Raw genomic sequence first — 8607 nt, 5'->3', positions numbered from 1 at the left:
CCCCGCGTCTCCCAAGCCCGCGATGGCTGTGCTGCCCCCTCGGGGCGGCGGGTGCGCTGCGGGCTCCTCCCCAAGGCGGTCTCAGCGCCCGGCCGCGCCCCGCGGGAGGGAGGCGTGTGCGCCCGGTGCTCCCGAGCCGCCGCCTCCTCCGTGCGCGCCGCGCCCAGCCCTGGCCGCGTGCTCACCTGGAGGGCGCCCACTGCCCCAGCTGTGCCCACGCGTGCCCTGCGCGCAGAGAACCTGTCTCGTCCCCGAGGCCAAGGCCGGGGTTTTGGACAGGTTAGGGGATGAAGGGATGAGCGGGACGCAGGCCTTGGCAGAAGTTCCAGAAGCCGGAGCCGTCCGGGCTCGGGTGCTTGCCTGCGATGCGGGACAACATGGGGGTCAGGTCCTTCCTTCAGCTGTCAAGATGTGCGGATTTGAACACCCCAGCCGTGGTCCCCTGCTGCTGCACGTCCTCAGAGCGGGCGGAGACTCAGGCCAAATGGCTTAGCTTGGGGACAAACCCCGCTCTCTGCAGAGTCTGAATATGAGAAAGAAAGTACATAATTGTTAAAATGGGAGGCGCAAAATTGATATAAAAATGGGATTCATCCAGCAATTAGTAACTTTATAAGAAATCGATCATGGGAAGGTGAAATTGATGAGTTGATATTGGAGAACAGGAAATAGATTATTAGGAAGGAGAATACGGACTCTGGGAAGACCTGTCTCCCAAGGAAGGCGTTGCCAGGGTCAGTGGCTGGGGCCTGCTGTAGCAGTCTCTGAGAGAGGCCATTTATAAGCAGACACGGATGTCACCGTTCTGGAGGCCAGGAGGCCCAGGATAAAGGCCCAGCCTCTCTGAGGCCTTCTGGCTGCGTTATAACATGGTGGAAGGCGTCCAGTGGTGAGGCAGCGAGCGAGAGGGAAGAGGGGCAAGCTCACCCTTTCACCAAGTCGCTCGCATCACAACACTCAGAGCCCTCATGACCTCAGCGCCTCTCAACACTGTTGCATTGGGAGTTCCATCACAGGAACTCTGAGGGACACAGTCCAACCGCAGCATGGGGTGGCCTGAGTTCCTGGTGCAGGCTGGGCCGTGGCCAACCCCTCAGCATTTGTTCCTTCATCCAGGCGAGTCATGGAGTGGTCCAGGATGGCTAAAGCCCGCAGCCAGGCAGGGTGGGGAGCAGAGGGCGACACCTCACTACCGTCGCCTGAGACAGCACCAGGAACCGCCTAGAGTCCGCTCTGCCTCATGGCGTCCGACATCCACGATTCCCTGCACTGACCAGAGTGCCAAGCCGCGTCCAGAGAACGGCCAGCGCTTATTTGACAGGTCACACTCCGCAGTGGCCGGTAATCCTCCTGCATATCTGCATCACCACTCGCCAGCTCTGTTTGCCTTCTTACACTCTGAGGATTTCGTGTTATATTTTCCTCTAGTCCAAAGCTGCCCTCTAGTGCCCTCTAGTCCCGAGGCCAGTGACTGCGTGTCACTGAGAAGCGGATGCTCTCGAGGGGAGCCCTTCACGTCCCACATCAAGTCCTCACACGCCGGGCTCTGCTGTCCCCGTCAGGGCCCGCTCCTCTCTGACCTCCAGCTCCTGCTTTCCCTGTTCCTGTGGCCCCTTCCCTTCCTGGATTATCCATCGCTGTCTTCCAGACTTTCCCAGCAGCACAGCCCTGGCTCTGACTCCCAGTCGAACACCCTGGGCGCCGCCTTCGAGGGTGTCTCCTGTGTGTTTCATCCCCTGCAATCTCACTTTAACCCACTACTGCTCTCCATTATGGCTCCCCTGCCCCAAACCACCGTCGCCTCTCGCTTGTCTGGCCAAGAGCCTCCTGAGAGACTTACCTGCTGCCTTCACAGTCTTATTCCCATCCAGCCTTCATCAGGGGTTTTCTTACTTTAAAAAAAAGAAATCAGTCCTAGCCTTCTCTGTCTTTTTTTTTTTTAATATAGAACTCTTCACGAATTTGCGTGTCACCCTCATGCAGGGGCCATGCGAATCTTCTCTGTACCGTTCCAATTTTAGTACACGTGCTGTCGAAGCAAGCACGCTCCTAGCCTTCTCTTATTTTTGTTTGTTGCCGTTGCTCTGACAGAGAAATCCAAACCCTTCTTTGAGGCCTGAAAAGCCCCAGGCAATCTGGACCTGGGCAACCCTCCAGGCACCCACTAGGGGCGATGGCCATGCTTCAATCCCTTCTCCTCCATTCTCTCTCGGGATCTTGGGCATGCACACATACGCGCCCAGTGTGAGTTTAAGCCACCGGGTCCGGGACTCGAACCGTGGTTGACTACATGGGAGTTCAGCGGGATAGCCATTATGCTAACTGCTGGTCCCTCTCTCTTCGTCATGTAGGAAGCGTTCTCTCGCCTCTGGGCCTCGGGTTCCTGCTTCCTCTGCCTTTTCCTCAGCTCTTCAATAGATGCCCCCTCCCGTGGCCTCCCCAGGCCAAGAGGAGGGAGCACCCTCACCACCCGCCCTCTCCAACACAGGTGGCATGTTTTCCCTTTACTCCTTTGGATCAAAGGTTGTGACCAAGCCCAAAGGGACTTCAAAAAGTTCACGGAGGGGCCGGCAGGTGGCGTGGCCAGCAGGTGGCATGGTGGGTAAGTCACTGAACTCCCACATGGCTGACAGCAGTTTGAATCCAGGACTCAGTGGCTTGAAAATCATGCCAGGTGCATGTTCATGAATGTCCAGAGTCCCAGGAGGAGGATGGAGGAGAAGGGATTGCTGCATGGCCATCCCCCAGGGAGTGATTTCTCGCTTTCCCTCCCACATCTTCTCTGTCTCTTCTCTGGCATGTGTGCGTACCCTATGACAAAAACCTTTAAAACAAAAAGGTTCATGGAAAGATTGAATTTAAATATGAGTACATTTTGGTGCAAGAATGTGAAATTCGTGAATTAGTTTTCATAATACATGTATTCCATGAACGTTTGAAGACCCTCTGTAAGCTGCTTTTCAGTCTATCTGTTTGTTCTGTCCAATTTGCCATAGACGCTAAGGAACTGCTGTATGTGCAGTCTTTAGAATCGTGTCCACAGTTTCAAAGATTACTTGACGTCAGCGTCATCCATGCCACATTCTTGTCTTTCCCTCACCTGGGATGTGATCCGTTTACTTTTTAAAAAACTTGCTATTTTGAAATAATTTTAGATTCATAGGAAGATGCAAAAATGCTACGCTTATGTGTGCTTTTCCTCTGGCTTTCCCCCCAAATCTCTTACATAACCATGGAACAATCGCCAATTACCCAAGCCAGAAATGACACTGGCGTAATGCAGTGAACTGAAGTACAGCGCTCGCTTCATTTCCTATGGTCTTACATGCACTCATTTCTTCTTACTGTTTTGGCTTACAGCTCTGTAACATTTGATCACGTGCACAGTTAAGAGGGAACTCAAAAAAAAGTCTTGCAATTTTCAAGCCTGCACATTCCAGAGAAAGGACAGGCTTTCCGCCATGTTCAGGGAGAATACTCTCTAAGCCCTTAGACTATCCTGCCTGGTAAGCGTGTGTAGAGCTGGGGCTTTGGGTCGCTCGGATAATGCTAACCATAAGGTTCGTGGTGAGAGCCTTGGGCCGCATGGTACCCATCAGGCCCCTGGAGGGGCTGGACTATGACTAAGGCCAGTTCTGTGGTCCACCCATGCCTGTGCGAGTGACCCCTGGAAGACTTCTGGACACCAAGGCCCGTGTGCATCTCTGGACAGCGGTGCATTGTCCCCGGGAGCATCAGGCCGTCTGTATCGCTCTGCTGGGAGAAGACATCTATAAGCTTGTGCCCGGTCTCGCCTCACCTCTCTCCTAATGCTCTCACCTTGACTGGTTTTAATCTGGACGCTCTCACTGTAAATTTTGTGATGTTGAGACTATTGTACCAAAGAAATCATACAGTGGCTAACTTTTTAAAGGATATATTTTCACTCAGCATAGGTCTTTGAGGTCCATGCCAGTTGCTGTATATATCAACAACTCACTTTTCACTGCTGAGTTGCGTTCCAGTATATGGATATACCACAGTTTGTTTATCCATTTACCTGCTGAAGAACACATTGACTGTCCCGAGAGGAGAATGGAGGAGAAAGGATTGTGGCGTGGCCATCCCCCCTGGGGGGTGATTTCTCGCATTCTGTCTCTCTGTCTCTGTCTGTCTGGCGAGCACATGTGCCCTATAGCTGAAACCTCTCCAAAAAAAGAAAAAAAAATCTGCATGGATTTAAAAAACATTTAGGAACAAAGATAAACACATACTGACTTGTTACGCTGTGTCTAAACAGGGGTTAGTTTGAGTCAGTAAGAAGGATACGCATCAGTTTAAGAAGAACCCCTGTTGGAGTAATGTGAATGCCACTTAAATTAAAGCAAAAAACAAATATCAAATTTATGGTGACGCTTGGGTGAGAGGGTGGTGAAATCCTAGATGCTTTACAGAAAGTTTATGGGGATAATGCCTCTCAGAAACCAGCAGCAGTTTTCTCGATTCCCTTCTGGATAGCTCATTGTTGTCAGTGTTGACTTCTGCATGTCGATTTTGTATCCTGCAACTTTACCGAATTTGTTTATTTGTTCTAACAGGGTTTTTTGGTGGTTGTTGAGTCTTTGGGGCTTCTTACATATATGATCACGTCATCTGCACAGAGTAGGGTGCCCCATTGATTATGTTAGCTCTGGGCTTTTTCTAATTTGTGCTGAGGCAAGACTTTATGTCTATTTTGTTGAAATCGTAATTGGTGTTGAATTTTTCTCAAATGCCTTTCTGCAGTTGTTGAGATGGCCATGTGGTTTTACTCTTTCACTTTGTGAATGTATTGTATCACGTTGATTAATCTGTGTATGTTTAACCACCCTTGATCCCATTTCGTCACGGCGTATGAACCTTTTAATGAGCTGTTGAATTTGGTTTGCTAGTATTTTATTAAGCATATTTGCATCCATGTTCATCAAAGAAATTAATCTGTACTTTGTTTTATTTTTGTTTTCTTGTAGTATCTTTGTCTGGCTTTGGTATGAGGTTGATATTGGCCTGATGCAATGAGTTTAGAAGTATTTCTTTTTCTATTTTTAAGAGTCCAGTTTCTTTTAAATCATTGTTCTCCTGAAAGGATTTTTCCATTTACCTCTGGTTGCCTTTAATTTTATTTTTGTCTAGTGTTTTCAAACTTCGGAGTATGATTGATCCGGGTGTGGGTTTGGCTTTAACTTAGTTGGGGTTCTCTGACCTTCTTACTTAGTAGGCTGTTTCCCCCCAAGTTTCGAAAGTCTCTAGGCCTTGCTCCTTCAAATGTTTTTTATCTCATACTCTTCCTCCTCTTCCCTGAAACTCCTGACATGAGTGTTGAATCTCTCGTTACTGTTGTGTGACTTTCTAAAGCTCGAGTCGCCTTTTCGAACTGTTTTCTCTGTTATTTAGGCTGGCTCATTTCCATAGATATTTCTACTTTACTGATTCTTCCCTCTGCCTTCTTCACTCAAATAATACCATTCCGTGAGTTTGAACATTTTGGCTCTCACGCTTCAAGTTTTCGAATTTCCATTTGGTTTTTCTTATATCTCATATTTGCCGAGATTTTCTGTTTTTCCTTGGTCGTTGGAGAAACTTTATAATTGCCGCTTTGAAACACTTGCCTGATGACTTCACTATCTTGCCATTTGTATCTGCTGTCTGTTCTAATTCTAGTTGGAGGTTTTGGTACGGCAGACACATTTGGGCTGTGTCCTGGGCCTTCTGAGCGCTGTGCTGAGTCTGGTTCCACCTAGCTTTACGTTTTACCAGGCAGCCAACTGGTCCGGTTTCGAGTGCATGACCCGGCTCGGTCCTGTGGGCTGTCAGCGAGCATCGAGGAGTTCCAGGCGATCGCGCTCAATCCGGGCTGTGCTGTGTGCACCTGCCGTGTGTGGTCAGGACCCCGGCAGCCTCCGCACATGGGGCATTCTCGGGTGCGTTTCACGTGTGGGCCACTTGGGGGTATGCTCAGAGCTTTCCGCCCAGACTAAAAGATAGCTTTCTTTCTGCTTCCTGTACATAACGTTTCCCTCCCGTCGCCCCTCAGGGCAGCTGGGGGTGCTCGACCCTGCTCCTCCTCGCAGTCCCAGTGGCTGCTGTGTCCGGTGGCAGAGGCTGGGCCCACTGCCCTGGCGTGCGGCCGTGAGGAGGAGGGACTGTCCGCACGGAGCGTGCCTGCCTCTGTGGGTGCTGCATCTGAAGTGTGTGTGTTTGTGTGTGTGTGTGTGTGTGTGTGGACACACCACGTCTCTGCGGAGGTCCAGTTGGTACAGGGATGGAACTGTCAGCAGAACTCTGTTCTCCCGCCTTTCTGCACCGAGGTGAGAGGGAGGCGCGAGGGAGGCGCGAGGGAGGCGCGCTGCCATTGCTGGTCTGTGAGTGGGGAGGTGCCTGACAGACCACACAGTCGCTGCACCCGTGGTGGTGGGGAAGGGTCTGACTTCTTGTACGGTTTCATCTTGGGTAGGGCAGGTGTAATTTACGTGGTTTTGTCCTGGGGAGCTGCTCTTTTCCCAGCCTTTGGCTATAGATAGTAGAGAGGGGGCGTGTGCCCATTGGCGATTCTTCCTTACTGGCTGGAATAGGACCCAGGCCAGGGCAAACATGGAGCCAAAAATTCCAAGGAATTCACCATCAGCTTTTCCTCAAAGCCCCAAGTCCCGAGTCACTAGTTCTCAGAGTCTTCTAAGAGTGGCCTCATGCCGTTCATGGGCTTCCAGTTATAATTAGCAGGAGGGGCAGGTGGAATGTGCTTACTCCTTCCCGCCTGGAACCAGAAACTCCCTTTTCTACCTTTGTTGATAAAATCTTGACTCACTTTGACCACAGCCTCGAGCCCAAGCACGCAGCAGTTTCGTTGACGTTCCTCTCCCTTAACTCAAGTCTGTCCTGGGCGCCACGTAATTCAGCACACAGTCGTACTCTGCTCAGCCGAGTCTGAAGCCCCATAGTGCCTGTCACACTCAGGGCTCAAGCTCGGGACATGCTGTTTCTTGGGTGGATTAATTAGGTCTTTAGAACCAATGAGCCAGAGTGTTCAAACCCTGTCTCTACCTAGTACTGCTGGTAGCAGCTTTAATAAGTACCCTAATCACCTTGAGCTCTGTGTTGCTCTCCATAAAATAGTTTAGGTAATACCTTCATCACAGAAGGTAATGCTGTGAGGATTACATGGTAAGAGTTGCATTACGGGGACCAGCAGTTAGTGTAATGGCTATGTCACTGGACTCCCATGTAGTTGACTGCGTTTTGAGTCCCGGACCCGGTGGCTTAAATACACACTGGGTGCGTGTGCGTGCGTGCCCAAGATCCCGAGAGGAGAAGGAATTGCAGTGTGGCCATCTCCCCTGGGGGCTGATTTCTGGGGTACGTTTACGTGCGTTCCCAAGATCCCGAGAGGAGAAGGAATTGCAGTGTGGCCATCTCCCCTGGGGGCTGATTTCTCACTTTTTTTTTTTTTTGAGAGATTTTCACTGTAGGGCGCGTGCGCTCGCCAGACATACAGACAGAAAGCGAGAAATCACCCCCCCAGGGGGGATGGTCACGCCACAATCCCTTCTCCTCCATTCTCCTCTCGGGATCTTGGGCACGCACGCACACGCGCCCAGCGTGAGTTTTAAGCCACTGGGTCCGGGACACGAACCGCGGTCGACTATGTGGGAGTCCAGCGACATGGCCATTACGCTAACTGCTGGTTCCCTGATTTCTCACTTTTTGTCTCTCTGTCTCTCTCTCTCTGTCTTTCTGGTGAGCACATGCACCCTATAGCAAAAACCTCTCCAAAAAAAAAAGAGGTGCATTACATGCATACGACTACGAGACAGGTTCTCGTACCTCGTCTGCATTCCTCTTTTGTGATAACCCATCTGTCACTTCATTAAAACAAAAAATGGGCGTTGAAAGACAAAAGGGGAGGTTGAGGGAGTTCTCTGTAGCTCGTGGCCTGGCCTGAGCGCTTTCTCCCCTCCGCTGAACTCACTGCCGAAGGCCAGCAAGGAGACTGCAGGCGCCCCAGCAGGCCAGCTCCGCATTCCGCCCTCCCTCGCAACAGCAGTCCTTATGCCACAAGGAGTCCAGGGCAGGGGTCCAGCTGACGTCCTACGCTCAAGAGGCTCCTTTTACAAAACGAAACAAAGAAGGAAAGGAAAGAAAAAGGCGGCTGTATTCTAAGACTAAGGCAAGCAGTTAGAAACAAGGCCAGCACTGAGAGTTGCGCAGACCGCCCGCTGGCCGCCGGGTGCCTGGGCAGGCCCTGCATGGCCCTCCTGGGGGCTGGCACTCCGTGACCCGCAGCCGTGGCCTCCGCGCTGGTGGTGCCCTGTGGGGAGGGGCGGCAGTGCCCAAGGGAGCAGTGTGTCTCAGGCCACTGACAAAACGTTTGGGGCAGAAGGGCGTAATTCAGGGGGAAATCTTTTTTGTCTTTCCAAGGGAAAAAATTTGATACAAGCAGTTGATGGGTTTCGTTGAGACTATCGAGAGAAGGGTCCCTGGGAGGCTGTGTTAACCCGGGAGGGTCTGAATAGACTGCAGGTTCTGGAAGTAGGATGAGGACTTGCTCTTTTTTGTTTTCTTCTTGTTCTTTTTTTCTTTTAGGTTTTGGCC

At 51.1% G+C, this 8607-nt stretch overlaps 1 non-coding gene across 1 annotated transcript; it reads right to left on the bottom strand.

The window, feature by feature from the left end:
- Positions 1–1938: 1938 nt before the first annotated feature.
- Positions 1939–2045, bottom strand: LOC114005000 (U6 spliceosomal RNA). The gene has a single exon (XR_003546940.1). It is a non-coding gene; the product is annotated as a U6 spliceosomal RNA (small nuclear RNA).
- Between the last annotated feature and the right edge of the window lie 6562 nt (positions 2046–8607).

The sequence above is a fragment of the Tupaia chinensis genome, unplaced genomic scaffold (genome assembly GCF_000334495.1).
Source record: "Tupaia chinensis unplaced genomic scaffold, TupChi_1.0 Scaffold141173_1, whole genome shotgun sequence".
NCBI lineage: Eukaryota > Metazoa > Chordata > Mammalia > Scandentia > Tupaiidae > Tupaia > Tupaia belangeri.
Note: the sequence above shows the minus strand (reverse complement) of the source record. Positions and strands in the feature narration are given on the sequence as shown.